Raw genomic sequence first — 22,981 nt, forward strand, 5'->3', positions numbered from 1 at the left:
TTCTACCCTCATTTGCCTTTAATCTCCACGTCTTCTTCTGGTTTGCTTATTTTCTTACAAATCCATTCATTTCAATTGAGTGTTGATGTATGCATTTAACACACTGTCATATTAACTACTGAGTCCCTGGTGTACACCTCCCATATTATTTTAAAAGCATAAACAAAAGGAGGAAAACATTAAGCTCTATCAACACAAACCTCACAGTTATAACAGTTGAAGAGTGGAGATCAAGTAACCATGACAAAAGTAGAGCCCTAGCTTAGCAGACTTAAACCTTCAATACATTGCATAGCAGGGGTCTAAGAAGCTGAGGATCAAATGACAAATACAGTTGACTTCCGATAACTCGAACCCTCGCTAACTCGAACGTCGCACTAACTCAAACCAATTTTCCTTTCCTTTCAGGTCATTTTCTATATAATTTTACCCTTGATAACTTGAACTCCCGATAACTCGAGCCTTTTTCAATTTCCCTTGAAGGTTTGAGTTATCGGGAGTCGACTGTCGCTGTGATTAGAACGGCAGGTCTATTCCGGGGGTGAGGGGTGGGGGATGGGGGGTGAGGGGTGGGGGGTGGGGGTGAGGGGTGAGAGGTGGGTGGTGAGGGGTGGGTGGTGAGGGGTGGGGGTGGGTGGTGAGTTTAACAGACGTGGATCTAGACTCTCATATACGTGATAAAGGAACATCCTGCAATCTCACATGAAATCACGAGTTCGGGGGTGAGGGTACGTTTAATTTGTTCATGGCGCGAGCTGTGGGGATCTGCGATCCACCTTAACATTATTGAGTTCGACAAACACATAAAAGTAATCCGAACTGTGGCTATCGTTTATTGTATTGCTTTTTTGTTTGAGACTCGTAAGATCTTGGATCTTGGATCGACTAAATGATACAACTGACGTCATATTGGTTTTGATTCTTCAAACTGTAACAAAACTGTAACTTTATATATACAAATAAACTAGATTGACTTTCCCTGGTTAATGATTTACCATATGGCCTTCGAAAGAGCGGTTGTTAGGCTGGTTTGTCAATGATACTAAGTGGAGCAAGGGTCAATACTACTAAATGTCGCTATTGTCATGATAAAATTACAAATGTCGTTATTGTCATTACACAAACAAACGTTCTTCTCTTGAGATATGTCAACCCTCTACTCTCATATCAATTCGGAATCTTAAAACTGCAACACAACTGGGTTAATTGGGGTTGGCAGGCCTACACGGCTCCAAAGTACGTGTTCTGGTTTTCAAGCCTTTGTTATAATTTTGCTCTCATGAGTATGTCTTGTAGTGAACGCCCCTTTCTGTATGATATTATGGGCGGATCCTTGAGAATTTCGTTTAGCAATGGTTGTTGCTGTATGAAGTACCACTTGCTCAGTAGGATTTCTTTCAGATTTGGAATTGCTGGGTGGTATTGCGTTATGAAGGGCAGGATTCGTTTCTTTGCATTGTTCTGTTGAAGGAGAGCCTGTTTCCTTCCTTCAAACTTCACTTCCGAGAGCGTGTTGTAAATAAAATTTTTCGGGTAACCTCTCTCCATTAGGTGTGTTTTAAATTTGTCAATGTTTTCTTCAAATGTTTCCTTTGTAGAGTTTGTCCTTAGGAGTCTAAGTGCTTCACCTTTAACAAGCCCTTCTTTACTCCTGGAGGGTGACATGATGTGAAGAACATGTACTGGAATGTCTCTGTAGGTTTGAAGTGCGTTCTCATGTCGAGAATTGACTCTTTGTTGAATCTTTTGCCCTTGTAGATAACTGTGTCTAAAAAAGTCGTTTCTGTACATGATATTTCAGCCGTAAATTTAATAGTTGGGTGGTGTTTATTTGCTTGTTCAATGAACTGGTCGACAGTACCTCTGTTGGTTTGCCAGAGGGAGATTATGTCTTAGATGTAACGTTTCCAAACGAGCGGTTTGTTAGCGCTTTTGTCTAGGATTTGTGTTTCAATTTCCGCCATGAAAATATTTGCGAAGGCTACTGCCATTTTAGTGCCCATGGCGGTTCCGTGTGTTTGCAAGTAGTTCCGTTCGTTAAATTGGAAAAGGGCTCTCCTTCAACAGAACAATGCAAAGAAACGAATCCTGCCCTTCATAACGCAATACCACCCAGCAATTCCAAATCTGAAAGAAATCCTACTGAGCAAGTGGTACTTCATACAGCAACAACCATTGCTAAAAGAAATTTTCAAGGATCCGCCCATAATATCATACGGAAATGGGGGCGTTCACTCAAAGACATACTCATGAGAGCAAAATTATAACAAAGGCTTGAAAACCAGAACACGTACTTTGGAGCCGTGTAGGCCTGCCAACCCCAATTAACACACGGCTGACATTTCAGACTAAAATTCGTTTCGAACAATTAACCCACCCCTCACCCCCCCCACCCCTCACCCCCACCCCTCACCCCCGAAATAGACCTGCCGTGATTAGAAACACAACATTTTGAGACAACAAAAAATGGTCACACCTGCAGGAGATAAAAACAGAAAGCTAAAGTTTATTACCCTGGTATAACAATGATTCAGATCCTATCCTTACAATCAATTTTATTTTTGTCCGAAAGGAGCTTTGCCTTATAATAGCTTTCTGGTGCCAACCTCATTGAATCAAAACAATCAGCTAAGTCAGTATTTCACCCATAATCTGCTATCAGTTCACTAAATTTTGCCCTTGTTCTGTAGTCTGTAGTGTGTGTTTTACACTTATTGATAGAACATTTTAGTTTAATGCAATAATGTCCCAGTGTTTACTCTTATTGTTATTCAGTCATTTTACAGTCGACTCCCGATAACTCGAACCTTAAAGAGAAATTGGAAAAGGTTCGAGTTATCGAGGGTAAAATTATATAGAAAATGACCTGAAAGGAAAGGAAAATTGGTTCGAGTTTGCGCGAGGTTCGAGTTGGCGAGGGTTCGAGTTATCGGGAGTCGACTGTATGTACATTTTATTTGTTGTACACCTGTACATCCTATTTTTATATTTTGGCTTACATGTATGTTTTACAAGTAGTTCGGGAGAACCACTAATTCATCAGATTAAGATACATGTGATAAAGGCCGGCACACACAATCAGACTCGTCTCTATGCTACCTTGAATTTCGGTGAAATTGCCCTAAATTTCGCTATTTCAATGTCCAACCACAGGTGGCCCAAGCTCATGTTACGAAATAAACATGACTGGTAGCGATCAGTACTGGGCGTATTGTGTTACGTTTGCATTTATATAGGTTGATATGGGAAACCAACGGCTACGTTTAGCACTGTAGAAATTTGAACGATTTCGCAATAAAATTGACTTACCTTCACTCATTGTTGTATTCTTTGTTGCTTGTCTGTTTTTCGAGTCGATTGGAAGCAATTTCTGGGGAGTTATCGTTTCTGTTGACATCCACTCCTACAGAAACAATAACTTCCCAAAATTGCTTCCAATAGACTTGTAAAACAGACAAGCAACAAGGAATACAACAACGAGTCAAGGTAAGTCAATTTTATTGGGTTTCCCATATAGACCTATATAAATTCAAATGTAACACAATACGCCCGGTACTGATCGCTACCAGTCACGTTTTTTTTGCAACATGAGCTTGGGCTGCCTGTGGTCCAACAGGCTCCTATATGCAAATCCTTGAAAGGACTTGTCCCTGACTTTTCTCATGGTGTCAACGCCACAGTGGACTTAAGTCCCCTTGTATGTGTTGACCGTAACGATTATATTGTGAAGTGTCACCCCCTCTATGTAAAGTTTCTTCTTTTTCTTCTTCTTCTTCGTCTTCTTCTTCTTCTTCTTCTTCTTCTTCTTCTTCTTCTTCTTCTTCTTCTTCTTCTTCTTCTTCTTCTTCTTCTTCTTCTTCTTCTTCTTCTTCTTCTTCTTCTTCTTAATAATAACAATCTTTTAATATTCCTCTTACTCCTCTTCTTCTTATTATTATTATTAAAAAATGAGTGATAATAAAAACAAGCAACATTTTGGGAGCTTCATGATGCCATTGTGGATTTCAAATGGCTTGAGCCAATAGCATCTTGAAGCTATTGAGTGTTGTTCGTTTTTACTATTGCTGATTTTATTTTAAAATAATTATTATAATTTATTACTGTTAAACAAAGCCACCAACTTTATGTGTAATTTATTATATTTACTGTCAAGCTAAATGAACTGCTTAATGCAAACTTCTTCCAATTGAAGGGCTCCGTGGAAAAAGGGCGTAAGTGATGATTTTACCTTTAGAATTCAAGTTTATCAAAAAAACGGTCTTCTTTGGCATATGTTCTGTTATCTTGTTAGAAAGTTTTGTATTCAAATGTGGAACTCTGTTTCTGACACAACAAAGAGTCTGTATGCCAAATAAGTGTGAATTTAGAGAAATTGGGATTGATAAGGCCACATTGTTTACACCTTAGTGCACATGGGAGGATTTATGTTTGATGTTCCTGAGGGATTTGAAATTGAAATAGAAAATTCGCAAATGCACAGTCATCACTACCAAGGCGGCATTCTTCGGACAACGTTTCCACTGGTTCCTCTGCACTGCATTTGTCACTTTCATAACTGTTCAAAAGAACCATAGATGTTGTGTGTTTACGCACTTCAATGAGCAAAAGCGAAACCAACTGTATGATACGCAAGTTGTTTATCACCACTGCTTTGATCTATTTTGGGCTTGTTACAACCCGCAAAATAAAACCATGATGTCATTACAAACGCTACTTATGAAACAACAACAGGTGTGATTAAACACAGCCCTTTTTCCACCAAGCCCTTCAATTGGTCAAATCTTCCCACAGTCATCTCTGCCTAAGGCAGAAACCGTCAAGCCCAGCTCCTTATTTCTGCCTTGGCGAGGTGTCTGCATTTAGTTATAAAATAATGTGAACTTCACTGAGACAGGACATGGTGAAGCTGTCTGACTTACAGCTGAATTGATTAATTAAACTAAATTGAATGTTTGATTAGTGAATGCAACATGTTTTTCTATTAACACGCTGAATTGTATGTTTTGTGGCTCAGAAACTCTCTCTCAGGGATGCAATAATTTGAAACCAAATATGTGAATGGTTTATATTTTCCTTTGGATTATCAAACTTTGATTAAGTTCTATGCAATGATTATTTGAAACATAAGGTTAACTTTTGGTTCAAAAGGCACATGGGATGGAATCAGGAGTTTGGCAGGTGCAAGATTTATTTCATATTTGTATAGCCTCTGATGCAGTGGTTTTTAGGTGTGTCATATTACCCTCCTGTCCACAAGTGCCTGCTTGCTGGAAGGCCACATTCATTTGCCATTGTGAACCTTTGACCAATCAAATCACTCATTACATTGACTTCTGCAATTCTTGTGAAAACGTTTTTCTAATTGATTAATGCTCTGTAAATGGAACACATGCCAAGTATATGGATCAAACTTTGAAGAAGCATGGTTGATGTTTCTCTGAGACACTTAAGGTTGGATTAACTCTGTCACTTTTTAAAATAGTTTGGATTTTAGGAAAAAGTGAGACAGATACTGCTTGCTTGATGGACAAACGGTGGCTTTAGACCTCAGCTTTTATCCATAAGAGCTGAGCACCAGAGCTCATTTGCTGTGTCAATGCTACAAGCAACTGCTGCCATTTAAAGAGGCCTAGAAATAATTTAGCATGGACAGGGAATGAATGGAGAAAGAGAATTGAACAAGTTGAAATATTTTCATTGGAGGTCAAAACATTGGATGTGCAACAACAACAACAAAATGTAAATTCAGTAGAAAAACTGCTCAAGTTAGCTGACACATGGGTGTGGCAACCTTTTAATGGTTTTTTTTAATTTTATGAGACAATTTTCTTCACCAATACAGGGAAAATTGCTCATTTCACAAACCTGATGTGTTCTCATTTTTGCTACTCAGTCAAAGAACCACTTTCATCTATATGTAAGCTCAAGTGGTATGCAGAAATGATTGTCTTTCTTTCACATTGCAAAAGAAATTTTAACCACATAATACTGACACCATCCTTTCAGTAAAATCCAAACCATTTCATTTTTCAGAAAACTTGGATTCTGTTGCTTCAAAGGAAAGTGTTTTTGTGTTTTAGCAAGTCATTGTTCAATATTGATGATAACGCCAATTGATGGGAGTTTGTATTGAAATGAATCTTTGAAGGGTTCATATAGAGGATATTCCTGGCCGTTGAATATATTGAAATTTATGTAAAACAGGTTGGCTGGGTAAAGATTATAAGCACACTCTGCTAAGGACTCTCACACTAACCTACCATCTAAGCTTAGATTTGTTTTGCATTAGTTTTGAATTGAATCAAATCTATCCACAGTGTCCCTTGACTGGGTTACAGAAAACACCACTTACCTCAACCTTTGAGGTATTCTGCAAAATCAAATTTTAAACAGTTAATTAAATTGATCCCAGTGGTGTCGTTTATTTGATAGTGAAGGTCAATTATCTAGATTTTGGTAGGCAAAATGTCATTGGGTAAGAGTTGGCAAAGGAATGCTGACCTTCAGTAAGGGGTCATTTGTGGGGAGGAGGGTAATATGACCCCCAAAAAGTAAAAATTACTGCGTGGGAGGCTATTATTAATTATTTTGAAACAATTCATAATTTATGTAGATGTGCCCCCCCCCCCCCACCCACTCATGATATATCCTTCAAACAATGGTAAAAAGCCACAACTTCCTCCTCCCCTCGTTACCCTGTTTAACTTTAAAATCTCAGCTAAAATGGCTGATGCAAGCAGCTTTTGAGACTCGACATTTAACATCTTATGACATTTCCATGATAACTAGATACTAAATTTGTGATAATTTTGAAAAATCCTGTACTAAACAAATTGAAGGATACAGCTGATATTCATTGCATAGCTTTAGAGAATGCAGTGGATTTAACTCACAACCCACATTAAATAATGGCTGTTTATTATTATTATTTTTTTTTTTGGGGGGGGGGGGGGGTTTGGCAAGAAATCATTGTAATATTTCATGCAAAGACAACTTACATAATTAGCTTATATCTTTGAAAATCTAGCTCCTAACATTATTTTAGTGTTCACATCATGCAAACTTATTTTCTCTTAAAATCACACGTAATACATTTGATTCTCTTTAAAAACTGTTCTTCTGTGGTCCATTCTTGTACTGCGTGGCCAGTTATAAGGTGATCAAAGTGGAGACAACACTGTTGTTGTGGGTGATGCAGTGAAAGTGAAAGAATGGTGAGTGAGAGTGATAGTCTGAGTGTTAAGTGAGAGTGATGATGGTGACTATGAACTTCCACTGTCACCAGCAAACAAAATGTGCAACACTAGAAGTGGACAGAGTGCTACAAGTTTTGTGTTATGTTCAACAGGTGAATCATTAGCCTGTGTGGCACTGGTGCATGAAAATCATAAAGAGCGTGGAACATTAGGGAGGGAGCCAACCGTTTCACCTTGCATGTCTCCCTCCCTCGGATGCCCTATAATAATATTTTCATGCACATGCCACAAGCTTATACAGCTGCCATTACCTGAGGCTAACTTCATCAGCACTTGTGTAACATATCTGTAGAACACAGAATTGAAAAAAAAAAGCACTTCTGAGAGATCAAGCGAGTATCAATGTGTGTTATTATTTTTTGAAATTAATTTTCTATTAATTAAAAGGAATTTGCTGAAGCAAAGACATGCAAAAATTACAGAGAGATTTAAGGCTCGACGTTTCGGAGTCATCTTAACCCCATTATCAAGAGAAAAAATCAGTTTGTGAACGCGAATATTTAAATAGGCTAGAGCTAAAGTATGTGTTTAACCATCTATTAATATGTTAATTTTCAGCCTTAGCCTATTTAAATATCCGCGTTCACAAATTGATTTTTTCTCTTGATAATGGAGTCAAGATGATTCCGAAACGTCAAGCCTTAAATGTCTCTGTAATTTTTGCGTGTAATTTTCTATTCTCATTGAAATTAGCTCCCAAAAAATACCCACCATTACATTTCAAAAAAACTTTGTTTACAGATCCATAGAGCGGCGTATAAACTGATAATGTTAACATAACATGTTTTAACAGAAATTTCCTTGATGCTCTCCTCCCCCCCCCCCCCCGCCCCCATGCATGTATGAGCATTTTAGAATACCATAATCATAGGACTAGCATAATCAAGCAGTTAAATGAAATGTTTCTAACTTACTGCTTCATAGCTATCTTTTTAAAAAAATATTTCTATTGTTGTTACTCAATCACGTGGTTGCTTCGATCAAAAGGCACGCAGGATAAGAACTGAACTTAACAGAAAGTCACAGAGTATTGCTTCTTCCTGCTAGTCTTGCATCCAACATTTATCCTTGGCAATAATTACGATATTAATGGGGAATGCAGCCCTTGAACATGCCTCACATCAATGTGCTAGAGAACGAACATTTACGTCTAGAGCTGTCAATCAATCAATCAATCAATCAATCAATCATTTCATTTGTCTATTTCGAAGAAATTACATGAAGTGTCAGATTAAATTATTGGGCAGGAGGTCTTAGCAAATCCTTTCTGTTTGGGGATTTACTAGGGGAGCCCCTGATTCTATATTACACATGGCTGTGATATACAGTATATTATTTATTATTATTTTATGATTAATGGATTTAATATAATATATGTTTTTAATTATACCTAGTCGCTGTTAATGATTGATCTTTTTTCTCTTTCTTTTGGAGGAGAAAATGGGTTTTATTGTTTTCTTGAATAAGCTGAATGTTTTTATTTCTTTGATAGATTTTGTTCCATATTAAATTTCCCTTGTATTTCACTGAGTGTTCTTGGTAGTTAGTGTGTGTTTGTGTTCTGTGTATGTACTTAAAGGATGATCTTGGGTTAAATGAACTTCCTTATTTAATCTATGGTAGTCGTTGAAGGATGATGGCAACATACTGTTAAAGAAATGGAACATGAACAAAGCATAGTTTCAAACATAGTTTCATTGCTTACATCGTCTAAAGAAAAAACTACTAAATCTTTGAAGAGAGGACAAGTGTGGTCTGTAAAGTATTTTTGAAAATGTCATTAATCTTATGATTTTCTTGTGTAATCCCCTTACTGATTGTAATCTTGTTGTGTGTGTGTTTTTCCCCATGCGTTGTTACCAGAACTAAGATATGGGTAAATCAGGGCTTAATATAGAGCCTGCAATTGACTACTCTGGGTAAATAATGTCTTGCTCTGCAGAGTATACCAGTAGTTTTGGCAATTTGTCTGTGGTCTGGTTGAACGTAAGATTCCGTACAGCACCTAAGTTTAAGTTAGATTTTCGTTAATTGTTGACCTCAACGCTAATGCAACGTTATTTAAAACTTTTAATTCAGGTCATTTGGGTTCGTCGTGATTGTTGCAAGTCCTTTAACGTATAAACTGTGGGAGAACAAACCGGGAACTAAACTATTAAGAACGGCTATGAAAACGGTGACCTTTGTTGTCCACACGTAAATTTACAACAAGACTCCAATATGCCGTTTTTAGAACGGACACAAACCTTTATGCTTCGAGGACAGATGTAGTATCTGTTATCTCAAATCGTCATGTATTTGCTTGATCTTTTCTACCAAGGACAAAAGCCTTCCTTTCTAGACCCCCCTCAGTCCTATAAATGCTGACAATTAGTACAATGGTGTACAAAAATATCCCGTCTAGGGAGGCGTTGGTTGATTAAGGAGGGCAATATTTCATTGGTCTTTTTTGCACTTAGTCTAAGTTTTTTTGTTCTCAATTCTTTTAATTCTTTCTATCTTCGTACTGCTACTAGTATCCAGTTGCTGTCTTCAACTGTGTCTACTATTTTCGTAGATTAGAAGTACCGAAATTTTTCAGCAATCTTTTTAGCAAAACGTAGTTGTTGGTAAATTGTATAAAAAGAGCAAGTGTCTTTGACGGAACCATAAGAGTACGTAAGGCTGTCGTGAATATTTGGAGCAATTTTTTGCAGATTAGACATGCTGTGGAGAGTATTAATTCTATTAATTCTGTAATGATTTGTGAGTTATTGATTTTGTTTTGCTGCTACTGACGCTATGCACCCCAGTCTAAAACTGTAAAAAAGAGGATATACATACATGAGTTACAAAAAAGGAAGGAATGACATTTGACTTCTTTACTTAGGTAATCATACTTGGTGATTTTGTCCATTTCAAATGTAGTTTTGAGAGCAGTGGCTGTGTTTTACAGGAGCAGGGTTTTAGTTACTTTATTGGCAACACTGTTGTTCGCATTTTGTATACTGAGAAGTCAGGGTGATGTTAGGGTGAATCTCAAAACTACACACTTTATTGGCAGAAGCAAAAAAATTATGTGTGTCACTTGTTGCAACAAGTGTATGTCACTTCATTTTCTACAACTCACATTCCAGAATGGTTTTGGCCATTTGAGGTTGTTTTGTTGTGTCAGAAGGAGGTTTAGATTCAAACATTTTTTTTAGATTCCCAGGACGATGAATCATTTTTAATACAAACCCCTTCCAGAGTTTAAATTTTGTGGCCTGAGTGGTATATCCCTACCAATAACCAAAACGTGTAGCCTCGCAGCCCCACCTCTTGGAGTCTCATCAGAAAGTGAAAATTCTATTGTTTTGTTCCGCACGACGAATTATTCTTTTCATGGTGATTCAGTTCTGCAGCTTGCGACATGCAATACTAGTCATCTTCAATAATCTTCTGTTATCCAGAAAAAACTGCTTCAATTTACAGCATTAGGTGTCCTTGTTAACATAGCCTGTAAGCCAGTCCACAGACCTAAAGTTGACGATGATAAGCGGCACGTACTTGAACGTTCCATAATCCCAGCAGTCACATTTGACTAATGCTTTACCTTATGAAAAACATCAACGAAATTTTGTACTGAACTTTGTTGGTTGGCTTATGTCCTGAAAAACACAAACTACTACAAATTAGATACATGTGGTGACCGAAGGACCATTTACACAATCCAAAAGTAGCTCTTGCACGCTCCGCCGATGTTTAACTGTTCTTAAGCCTCACAGTCTGATCCTTTTTGTAAACCTTTTCGGTTACATTCAGATGGTTATTTAATTACGTTTCAGATAGCAAACAGCACTTTAGAGGGATGTCAAGTTTCTGGAGGCATATATGCCTTTTGTGTGGCAAGCGTTTTCGTGATGCATCAGATCTAAAAAGACATGAAAAAGTTCATACTGGAGAAAAGCCTTATGAATGCAAACGATGTGGCAAGTGTTTTAGTCGAAGAGAAAGTCTAAGGAGACATGACAGAGTTCATACTGGAGAGAAGCCATATGAATGCAAACAGTGCAACACGTTTTTTTGCCACTTGGGAAGTTTAAGAATACATGAGAGATCCCACCAGGATGCTACGGATTGCATTCAAGATAACATGTCCACGCAAACCAACCCTTTGATAAATGTCCACTCTAGTCATGTTGAAAAACACATCTGCTGGATTTGTCAAGAGGAGTTGAGCAGTGAGGCGTTACTCGTTAGCCACTATGAAAATCATATGATTATAAGCGATTAAGAGCATGTCCTTATCTCGTAGCCAGATCTCAGTTGGTTCGGGAATGTCGAAATGTGGGAGATCTGGATACGAGATTAAGCATGTCCATGAGAGGACCAGGCAGTGGTGATACATGCCATCTCACCGATTTCAATGACACTTTGCCAGATTGAAGAGCCCACCTAATAACTTCAAAAGCCAAAGTGGTTTGATATTTGGAATTTTCTGGGGGGAGTTAAACCACCCCCCTGCTTTTTTAGAAAAATTCTCAAAAAAATTACCCTAAAATAGGGTAAATTGAGGAATTCATCTAATTCTATTGTGGCTCCACATGAGCATAAGTACATCCTTCGTGAGTTATGTGCAGGAGTCTCAGATTTTTAAACTAATTACCTGTCAATCAATGCAAGTTAATAATTAACTAGGTAAAATAGCATATCAAAATATGATGATTTTGTGGCCAAATATCTCCAATGGCAAAATCCTCCCCAAAAAGATACAACTAGGCATGGTTCAGTTCTACCTTTGGCCTAACCAAATCGATAAAAAAAGGTTTTGGGACCTGCTATTTTCAGCGCGTATGACAAGCCCCAAACCCGCACATCTTGCATAAGATTTTGGTTTAAAACAAGCCCATAGTCGCAGTAGAAAACAACACTGGACTAGGAAGGTTCAAGACAGAGAAATGTTTCCTTTTTTCCATTTCTGGTTAGTTGGAAACCGCACTGCTTCAGTTTTTAGCAAGAGCGTTAAGTTGATTCAAGAGGTCATAAGGTGCTATTTGTATGTCATGCGCTCTTTTGATATAGTTCATACTAATCCCTGCATATAACGTCTACTTTTCGGCACTCTACCGACAAAAAGTTTCATCATTAAGCCGCTGCTTTCAAAGTGTAAAAAATTTAGTTTCAGTCAAGAAAACGAAGAAAGCTGCTTTAATTAGCCTATCTATCCTTCCTCGCGAAGTTCTTGATTCAGCTAAGAGACCGATCAAAAAGTATAGGGTGGGGTGGGCCGGCGCGTTTGGAAAGGTGGTGGATAAAAAATACATGCTCCACCCCTCCTTTTGGCACAAAACGACTGACCCATTGAAAATTACATGACCCACCCTTCTATTAAACATGGAATTTTCGGATGTATGATCCAAGAAAACCACATTTTAATTATGACCAAATTGTAAACCTCTGGCCTCGCTTCGTGACGAATTAAATTTGGCGAAGTACGCTTAACGGCACATCTCCCTTTTTTGGTAATACTTTTATCTCTTGTGTCATCGTGTTACGGTACGTAAGGTGATGCATGTATTTCACTACCAAGTCTAGATCCACCGCATACTTCTCAGAGAAAGCTTGAATGCTGGTTTCTTTTTCTAGTAAAATCTGAACTGCAGGTTTGCAGACAAATGTGTGCCTATCCCTGTTATAAAATAGGATGACCTACCCACCATGGGTATCTGAAAATTGAACGACCCACCCTTTCCCAAGGATTCGAAACCTGATGACCCATCTATCTGCTCCAGCCCACCCCCGTATACATTTTGACCAGTCCCTAATTGAGCTAATGGCAGCTCTGGGAAGAAGACTCTTACGGCAAACCAAATGACTACCTTAAGAAAACAACAATTTTTGTTCATGTGTTGCCTTTCGTACTGCTATCCTGGTAAAAAAAAGAGCCAGTCTAAAGCAAGCTTCATGTGGTTTGTTACCGTAGGTAAGGTCGATTGGTGCTCCTTGCTAAAAAAATACGTAAATATAGCAATTTTTGATACGCAAGCGGTGGAAAAAGAACAGGAGGACACTGCAAACTGGTTCCCAGAGTCCCACTTTTCAGAGGACAGCAAAATGAAACTAGCGAAAAACAAATTCGCTTTGACTTGTAGCTTTCAAAAGATGATTCGGACGCTCCCATTTAGAGGTCTTCGAAAATTCGACAATTTATTTTATTTCCAAATTTTCGTGGAATAGTTTGATAGCCAGCTCTATAACCTTTAATTTGATATAGGGGTTTAGGTATCTACAGTTTAAACCGGACGCGCTACATCATGCGAAACGCCTCTGAACGAATACGGTAACCTTAAATTGCAAAAAAATTCAGTAATTTTATTTTTAAACTGATAAAAAGACAACTTCCACAACCAGTTGTTAAAAGAACTTTGTAAAGAAAATACAACAGAAATTAGTTATTCAACTCAAACATTTCGGTCTTACCTAGTTTCAATCCACTTTGGTACAACAGACGAAGCCTTTGCCTACTCGAGGACTTTCCACGAAGGGGACATGATACATCACCTGACATTCCGCGAAGAGGACTGATGATATTGAATTGTGAATATTTTTTAGTCCATAATTTTGTAGTAGGAATTTGTAAACTACGAAAATCTAAAATGCGCGTTCAGTCCCTTTTTGACGTCATGGTAAGTGGGTTTCACTTGCGCGCGCATGAAAGCGCCGAGGAATCATCTCTTCCCGCACTAGTACAGCGTGACCAGAGAGGTTAAGGAATCGTCAAAGGCTTTGGGTAAAAAAAAAATTCTCACGCCCAGCTAGAAGACTCGTGTCAAGAAAAATGTCGACAATGACCAATGATAAATTACATGATATTCTTCTCTATTAAAGGCGTTGCCTCCTTTTACATATGTTATATTTGGACAATTTTTGACAAAATTGTACCTCAAGTCAAGTGGAGAGAAGACTTTGGGTACAAGATTGCTGGGTATGACTGTGTGAAAAGTATCCTGTGAACAGGATCCTAAAATGGGGCATAGGGGAACAAAAGAATCGGTGAGCGAAGCGATCTACACTACACTCGATTTCTTTCCTCCCTATACCCCCCTTGGGAGCCCGCTCACAAGCTACGTGAAAAGTTTGTCTTAGCAAGGGCTATTGGAATCCAAAAAGTAAATGGAGCCATGTATTTTCGGGGCTAATTAAGCAACAATAATTCTAAATAGCTTTGAAATACGTAACAGTGTATGTTTTCCCAAAATTTTAGCTTAATTTACATGGGTAGTTACCTCTAATTTTCCTTTTGGATTGAAACAGACCTTGCTAAGATCTTCTTTTCATGCATCGTCATATACCGCGGAAAAAAACCCTTTCAATTAGTACTTTAGTAGCTGCACCATCCCGAAACAATGAGTTTAGTATGATTTATAATTTACTTATTAAAAGTGGTTGATTTTGTAAATGTTATGTATTTACGTTTGTATGTTATTTATTTAGGTAATATATTACTGACTGTTGTCCCCCTTTTCTCCGCCCGCCTCGTCTAGCACCTGCTATTTGCGGGCGGAATTGTTTTGCCATGTAAATAACTGTTGCTAGAAATGTTTTGCGATGTAATGTAAATAAATAACTGCTGTTAGAAATATTTTGCGATGTAATGTCGAATAATTAAATCAATAGTATGTTTGTTATGAGCGCACGTTCCTGGTAACTTCGTCCCCAAGGTCTTCTCGATATTCAAAATGGCGGTTCGAGTAATGGAGCCGAGACGTACCGCGTTCTGGGATCCGTTAAAAGTAATAATCTCAATCGATGGTTTTACATATAATACTCGCAGATATATTGCGGTGAGGAAAAATACGAGCAATTAGCAAAATGTCCGCACGTTTTATATGTAAAACCATCGAACAAGAGATTTATTATTCCACTATTTTTTGGCTACTCTATTCTGGTAAGAGTGTTGAAATACACCCGGCATTATCTGTCTTTCAGTATACACTCGATTGCAAAAACGTTGACACCTAAAAAGCATAAATTGTGAACGATAAGACCCAATGGCTTTATGGCTATAAGTGTACTAAATTTATCTGCATAATATTCTCGTGCGGCGGTTGATAACCAAAATTAGTTGCACGCGGTGAATGATGGAAACTGTCCAAGGTTTCCTTAAAGTGTCAAGTTGGCCAACAAGGGCTAATTTTTAAACACCACCCACAAATCCGTTGGGTCTCATCGTTCATGATTTTTGCTTTTTAGGTCAGAGAAAGCCAGTGAAATGTCTTTGTCCGTATTCGCTTCGGTTGTAACATAGTGAATTACGGTCTTATATTTTGCGCGTTCTGTTGACCTTATTTAATGAAATGACATAATAGTGGAATAATAGTATCAAATATTATACAGTGGAAACTGTTTGACGGACACCCGGACATTACGGACAGCTTCGTTTGCCCAGACGAAAAGCTCGTATAAGATGTAAGACGCGCTCAAACAACCGCTGAACTCCACAAAACTTTGACTAGTTTATACCCTTATTGCAGTATTATTGAGAGCTTTTACAGTTTACCTTTCGTTGACCTTTTATCCAGCAAGTATCTGTTCTAAGCCTTTTCCAGATGAGTAAAAAATTCAACCAGACACTAGTTGAATGGTCGCATTTCAATGACACTAGTCTTTAATTTTCTTTTGTCGTGTTTGATTTAACACTGAAAGACCAAGCAAAAACTCTTTGCTGAAAGGCGAAATTTTAGTAACTACCCTCATCAGATTCTACGTGGATAACCTTTCCTTGATTTAACCTAAAAAAAGTGAATCGTTAAGTCAATCAAATATAAGAGTTTGTATGGAAATATTTACGATCGGATTTAGGTAGGTAAAAATACTGGAAAGTTCTTAATAAAAATGACATACCTTGCTTCTAAGGTGTATTGCCGATTGTCTTTTTGCCATTTTGTGCTGATTTGAGCTCATTTTAGCGAGTTATCACTAGAAAGAGATAATGAAATTGAAAAAGATAATGTAACTAAGCATTTTCAGGGCTATAATGGAACAATAACTCTAAAAAAGCTTTAAAATTAGTAACAGTGTATGGATTTTTTTCTTCCAAATTTAAGCTTTATTTTCTCTGACAAATGCATGGTTACCCCTAAAAGTTTACTTTGTTTCTGCATCGTCAACTATTCTGGCACGCGCGGAACGTAATGGCGCTTCGGATGAAGCAGCCGAGAAGTGCCGGGTTCTAGGTCCTTTCCTGGTAATCAACACCACGACTAGGTAAATGATTTGAACAAGCGTACACCGCAGACGGATTATAACCCTCGGTAATAACCGGGGGTTATAGCCCGTCTGCGGCCCGGTTTAGTTTCAACTTACACTTTTCCTATCCGAAGTCCAGTCATCTGACAGTCCACTATCCATTTCGTCCATCAGTAATTTTCCACCCGGCTAAGTAACCGCCCCGTTAGTAAGAGCATCACGCTGATCTGTTGTGCTTGGGTTGTTGATCGAGTGAGCAGCAAGATTTCTTTATTTGCAGGTAAGAAAAACTGTTTAGTTTACTTTTAGCCATTAAGTAGAGGTCATTGGGCGAGAGCATTAATCGATTGAGGCAAGCAAAGGTATATTTTAACCAACACATTTAGATATTCGAAAGTAGGACAAGCATTCTGCGTATAAATACAGTGGAGTTTTTGTATGGGAATCTGCACTTTAACGAAGAAGAAATGCTTTATGATTTGGGTACAATTTGACTTTTGGAATATTCACTACCCGCAAACTATAAACACTTGACGGCTAAACTACCCATTTACGAATGAGCTGGTTTGTTTGGCTGGTTCGCTGGGCAAAACAACTCGACAACTTTACTAATTATGGTAGAACATTCAGTGAGTGAAAAACTAAGACTGTGGACTTGACACTGCAGACTAAAGATCCGGAGTAAAATGCAGACTGTAGGCTAAGGTAAAAATGCAGGGAAAAGATTGCAGAGCAGGGTAAAATGTAAACTTTGGTGAAACAACTGTAAACAATGAAGATAACGATTATGTAATCGGGGTAATAAAGTCTTGTTGTTGTTGTTAAAAGCAAACACCTGAGATTTGCTAAGATTTGAAATCGTCACCATTCCATCAGTTCTACCGTCATTTGCCATAAATCTCCGCGTCTTCTTCTGGTTTGCTTATTTTCTTACAAATCCATTCATTTCAATTGAGTGTTGATGCATGCATTTAACACACAACTCAGTCCCAGGTGTATACTTTCCAGTTATAATAAATTAGTATAAACAAAAGGAGGAAATTATAAAGCTCCTTCAACACAAACCTCACAGTTATAACACTACAGTTATAGAGTGGAGTGTAACCATGACAAAAGCTCAGCCGTAACATAAGCAGACTTAAAGTGCCCCTGGGACGAAAATTTCATTTTCCATCTTTTTGCATTTTCGTGTAGAATATGACCTTCTTACTCATGTTACCAAATTTCAATCCTTTACGGCGATTGGAAGTATTTTTTTTTAGCTTTTTATTCGAGATTTCACGGCCACCATTACTTGGCCTTGTTCCGGAAGTTAAGGCTCAAATTACAGGAAGTGACGTCATTGGCTCAACACGAAAAATTCCACATGGCTAATTTTCATATGGATTCTACTTCATAAACTGTATTCTGCTGTTATTTAGTTGGCAACAGCAGAATACAGTTTATGAAGTAGAATCCATATGAAAATTAGCCATATGAAATTTTTCGTGTTGAGCCATTGACGTCACTTCCCAGGGGCACTTTAAACCTTCAATTATTTTTTCTTGCATAGCTATCTAAGAAGCTACAACTTAAAGGATCAAAGGACAAATAGTTGTAATAAGAAACGCAACATTTTGGAACAACAAGAAGAAATGGTTGCAACAAAAGAACTGGGAGCTAAATTTCTTAGTATGTTATAACAGTGATTCAGATCCTATCCATACAATCCATTTTATTCAGGCCTGAAAGGAGGTTATAATGGCTCTCTGGTTCCAACCTCATTGTGTTACAACAATCAGCTTGGTCTGTATTTCACCCATAGTCTGCAATCTTTTCACTGAATTTTGCTTTTGTTCTGTAGTCTACAGTCTGTATTATTTTACACTTACTGGTAGAACACAATTTTTAAATTTAACTCAGTTATGATCCAGTGTTTACTCTTGTTGTTATTCAGCCATTGTATATAAGTTTTATTTGTTGTACACCTTTACATCCTCTACTTTGATATTTTGGCTTATGTTTTACTAGTAGCTAAGGAGAACCACCAGTTCTTTAGATACATATATTTAACAATTATCCTGCGAAATCGTGCGGAATATTGCCTGATACTTAGCCGACGAGGCCAAAGGCCAAGTTGGCTAAAATCAGGTGATATTCCACAAGATTGAGCAGGATAATTGTGTTATTATTCAACACATTGATAACAAAGCACAGGTTTATAGCAGAAAAGTTAGAGGCGATCTTTATTTGTCAAAAAAAAAAGAAACTTGTAACATTTTCGCCCGGACCAGCATGAATGAAAGTGGCAGCTTTGTTCAAGTTTAAATGAAATTGAGAGCGTTTTGCATCAAATGAAAAAATTGAGTACTTGTTTAGTGCATTAATCCCTACGGCAAAATTTTCCACAAATTTCTAGCCTCAAAAGCTGAAACCAAATGTTCAGTATATTGAAGCTGCAAGGGATTTGTTGTGTCAGCTGGGCCAAGCTGAACAGACTGGAAAAGCTTTTTAACGGTTTCTTGGGTGAGTGTTTCTTTGTTTACTGTGCAAGCAATTTCACGATCTTCTTCAGTGTTTTGACAAACGCATCTAATGCCTTGTTGCTTGCAAGAACTGTGGATCTTTTATTAAACTAAACGGTTTTTCAAGCGGCTCTGATGTTTCTGAGAATAATGACTTTGTACTCTGTGAATTTTTTTGTCTGCCAGAAAGCTAAAATTTCTTGAGGCACTTCAGTGCGAGCTCGGTTTTTTTTCAGGTGGTTTCCTCCATCTCTTCAAGACAAGTCGAGATCTCTGTTTAATGGTTGGAAAAACCAATCTAAGGAAATACATCTACTGTTTGTAATTTCTGAGCCCTAGAATACGGGACAATCCAAAAGTGTAGCGAAAAATATATTAAACGTTTTTGCTGAACTGTAATTTGCCAGTTCATAAACAAAGGTAAGCAGTAAAAGTTTTTGTACTAACCATTACAATTCTTAACAGCAAACTTGGTTGTCTTTGTTGTGTTCAGAATAAAACAGCATTATTAATAGTTTGGTGTTCTTGCAAGGTCGTTACTTTTTGAAAGCGCTTTGCCATTTTTTTTCCCGATGTTTGAAAACTACGTATATCGCAGGATATCTGTTATGTGCGGACGACGTATATTGAGTTCACCATGACCATATTTGGGCAGTGTCACAATGCATTGAATAATAATGAGAATTGTCACCCTCCCTACATTAAGTTTATTATTATTATTATTATTAAAAACTGAATTATTGTATACTGCAATTCAAGGGATTTGATTGGCTTAGCGGCCATGGTATATGAGCCATTATACCATGGCCGAGAAATGGCGACCATTAAATTGTCTTCTGGTTAATTGTTCTTGCACAGCAAAATCAGTAAGATCTAGCAATATTTCCTGATTGTTTTTAATAAAACAATATTATTATTCCACTTGCGCTTGTTGGATATGTGATGATTATAGCCAACTCGGCGCTATGCGCCTCGTTGGCTATCTATCATCTCATATCCAACGCGCGCTCGTGGAATAATTGTTAATTATTATTATCATCATCATTATTATTATTATTGTTATAAGTAAAAATAGAACTGTAACCAGGATAAGACATCTTGAAGTAAAAAGCGTTCCCTGGTTAAAATGATTAAAACAAGAGCTTTCGGCTATCAGTCTATAGCCTTTAACAAATGAAAAATGTAGTGCGTAAAGGGAAATATTTACTAAGAGGGTGCAAAAATTTGAGAATAAAAGAAGTGTGAAAAAAGCTAGAAGATAACAATGTAAATGAGGACTTATTACAATAAAATGGAGTATTTCCTAGGCAATGGTTTTGAGTTGTTATCCACATTGCCGCTTTTTTGCTTTGTGTCAGGATTCTAGAAATTTATGAATGCGGTAATTGCTTTTGTCTATGACACAAGCATTATCGAAATCAATGGAATGATTGCTTTGCCACAGGTGGTTGGCAACATTAGAGTCATTTGAATAGTTCTTCAAGTTTTGTTGATTTTCTTTTTTTTGGGTTTGGAAGCACCTTCTGGTTTCTCCTATGTGGTTCCAAGGACAGTCTTTACATGAAATTTTGTAAACAACATTACATTGAAGATCCAAGGGTTGTCTGAACTCTCTCCTGGAATGCCTAAGGACTGTAAGTAGTGTAAATATTTTAAAGAAACAACTGAAAACATATCTTTTCAAACAAGCATACTATTGATTGCGCGTAAGCATGTTGGCCTTAGCTCCCACGAGTCTCCTGTAGCTCAGTGGTAGAGCATCCGAACTAGTAATCGGAAGGTCTTAGGTTCGACTCCTGATAGGAGCACTTGGATTTCTTTTTTCCGAGTATGCCTGCGTCACTTTCTAGAATAATCATCATTCTCATTCATTCACCAGGCTGGAAATATACCATCACATTTCTTTCATATACCACACGTTTGACATTCAAATCCTAGCAGTATGCAGGATGTTTGTCCCATGAACCTAGTTTAATGGCCTTAGCTCCCACAAGTCTCCTGTAGCTCAGTGGTAGAGCATCCGAACTAGTAATCGGAAGGTCTTAGGTTCGACTCCTGATAGGAGCACTCGGATTTCTTTTTTCCAAGTATGCCTGCGTCACTTTCTAGAATAATCATCATTCTCATTCATTCACCAGGCTGGAAATATACCATCACGTTTCTTTCATATACCACACGTTTGACATCCAAATCCTAGCAGTATGCAGGATGTTTGTCCCATGAACCTAGTTTAATGGCCTTAGCTCCCACGAGTCTCCTGTAGCGCAGTGGTAGAGCATCCGAACTAGTAATCAGAAGGTCTTAGGTTCGACTCCTGATAGGAGCACTCGGATTTCTTTTTTCCGAGTATGCCTGCGTCACTTTCTAGAATAATCATCATTCTCATTCATTCACCAGGCTGGAAATATACCATCACTTTTCTTTCATATACCACACGTTTGACATTCAAATCCTAGCAGTATGCAGGATGATTGTCCCATGAACCTAGTTTAATGGCCTTAGCTCCCACGAGTCTCCTGTAGCTCAGTGGTAGAGCATCCGAACTAGTAATCGGAAGGTCTTAGGTTCGACTCCTGATAGGAGCACTCGGATTTCTTTTTTCCGAGTATGCCTGCGTCACTTTCTAGAATAATCATCATTCTCATGTTTTGACTGTGTACCATATAGATTTTTTATTGCTTTTTATTTTATTGTTAAATATAATTTTGTTCCATTTTGTAGTTTTAATTATCATATTCCCTGCAGTTTCTTTTACATATTTTTTTAACTTATTGTAAAGCGCATTAGATCATTTACATATAGTGAATTTTGCGCTGTATAAGTGTTAAACTTATATTTATTTATAACTTTGGAGATGGGAATTCTTGTTGAAGGGTTTTGAGTGGTTTGTTGACAACCCAGATATCATTTTAAGGGAGTAGTCTCGTAAGGGGCTCGGTTAGATCGCTGATGTAAGGGGAGCATGCAAGACCCTGGTATGTACTAGATGGATCGGCCCATTTGAAGAACATAGAAGCCAATTCTTCTAGTGGAGGAACTGTAGATTTAACCAGAGAACACTTTTTACTTCATTATTATTATTATTATTGTTATTATTATTATTATTATTATTATGCAGTAAAACTATCTGTATGCACAGTATAAGAAAGCACCACAGGGTGCGTAGCGTAACCTGTGAGCCAAGCGAAACTTGAAATAGCACGTGAATAAATCGATAAATTATATGTACATATATAAAAAATATAAAAATCTATAAAAGTCATAGTCTAAAAATATGAAATATATAAAAATATATAAAAGTTATTTTATTATTATTAAAAGTTATTTAATTATTATTATTATTATAATTATTATTATTATTATTATTATTATCACTGAACAATAATGATTTTGAATGACACTTTAAAATGAAAATGAGTGATAATAAAAGCAAACAGCATTTTGGAAGCTTCATGATGCCATCATCAAATAGGGGTACAGAATGGTCGCTTAAAAATATCTAGGGCTTGCAAAATTTGGCCTATTCTCAATTTGCTTGCAAAATTTAGACCAGTGCTTGCTTGCTTGTGCTAGCAAAATCTTTCCAATTCCTTGCATGCTCGGATTTTCATTAAAGATTGCTCAAAATAAGGTAAATCATGTCAAGTTCATTTAAAAGCAGACGACAGAAACAGAAGTTAACTTATGTTATTCTTAAGATGTAAAAGTGGTGTGATTTGTGGAGGTGTCACTCTGACTACTTGGCGCATTCTAATATGAAAATATAACACGTGAAATTGAAAAAAGAATAAGAATTTGCTGCTGATAGAAAAAATTTTAAAGCGCTCACTGCTTACAAGTTGTTTTTTCAAAAATGCTTAAAGCTTGCAAGACAAATTTGTTCACTGCTTGTGCTCACAATAAAAACCACAGTACTTGCTTGCTTGTGAATGCCTTGAAAGATCATTTGATACCCCTTCAGAGTATTTCAAATGTCACAAGCCAATGGCATCATGAAGACACTGTGGTGTT

General features: G+C 37.4%; 2 protein-coding genes and 1 pseudogene across 4 annotated transcripts in view; 2 read left to right on the forward strand and 1 right to left on the reverse strand.

The window, feature by feature from the left end:
- LOC146453933 (uncharacterized) overlaps positions 1-22,981 on the forward strand; it is a 236,753-nt gene that overhangs the window by 203,559 nt on the left and 10,213 nt on the right. Inside the window, exon 2 of one of the 3 annotated variants that reach the window (XM_085096041.1) lies at positions 17,588-18,971. The exons of 1 other annotated variant lie outside the window; for it this stretch is intronic. The gene's annotated coding sequence lies outside the window, so the exon portion shown is untranslated. Of the gene's footprint in view, positions 1-17,587; positions 18,972-20,270; positions 20,605-22,981 lie in introns of those variants that run through there. One more of the 3 variants, XM_085096040.1, reaches the window with a different exon arrangement.
- On the reverse strand, positions 1,264-2,038 carry LOC146453941 (uncharacterized; annotated as a pseudogene).
- Positions 16,602-22,981, forward strand: part of LOC146453942 (uncharacterized) — a 43,212-nt gene continuing 36,832 nt past the window's right edge. The window contains exon 1 of the mRNA XM_085096037.1: positions 16,602-16,746. The gene's annotated coding sequence lies outside the window, so the exon portion shown is untranslated. The remainder of the gene's footprint in view (positions 16,747-22,981) is intronic.

This window comes from Pavona decussata, unplaced genomic scaffold (genome assembly GCF_977016875.1).
Source record: "Pavona decussata unplaced genomic scaffold, jaPavDecu1.1 SCAFFOLD_321, whole genome shotgun sequence".
NCBI classification, from domain to species: Eukaryota; Metazoa; Cnidaria; class Anthozoa; order Scleractinia; family Agariciidae; genus Pavona; species Pavona decussata.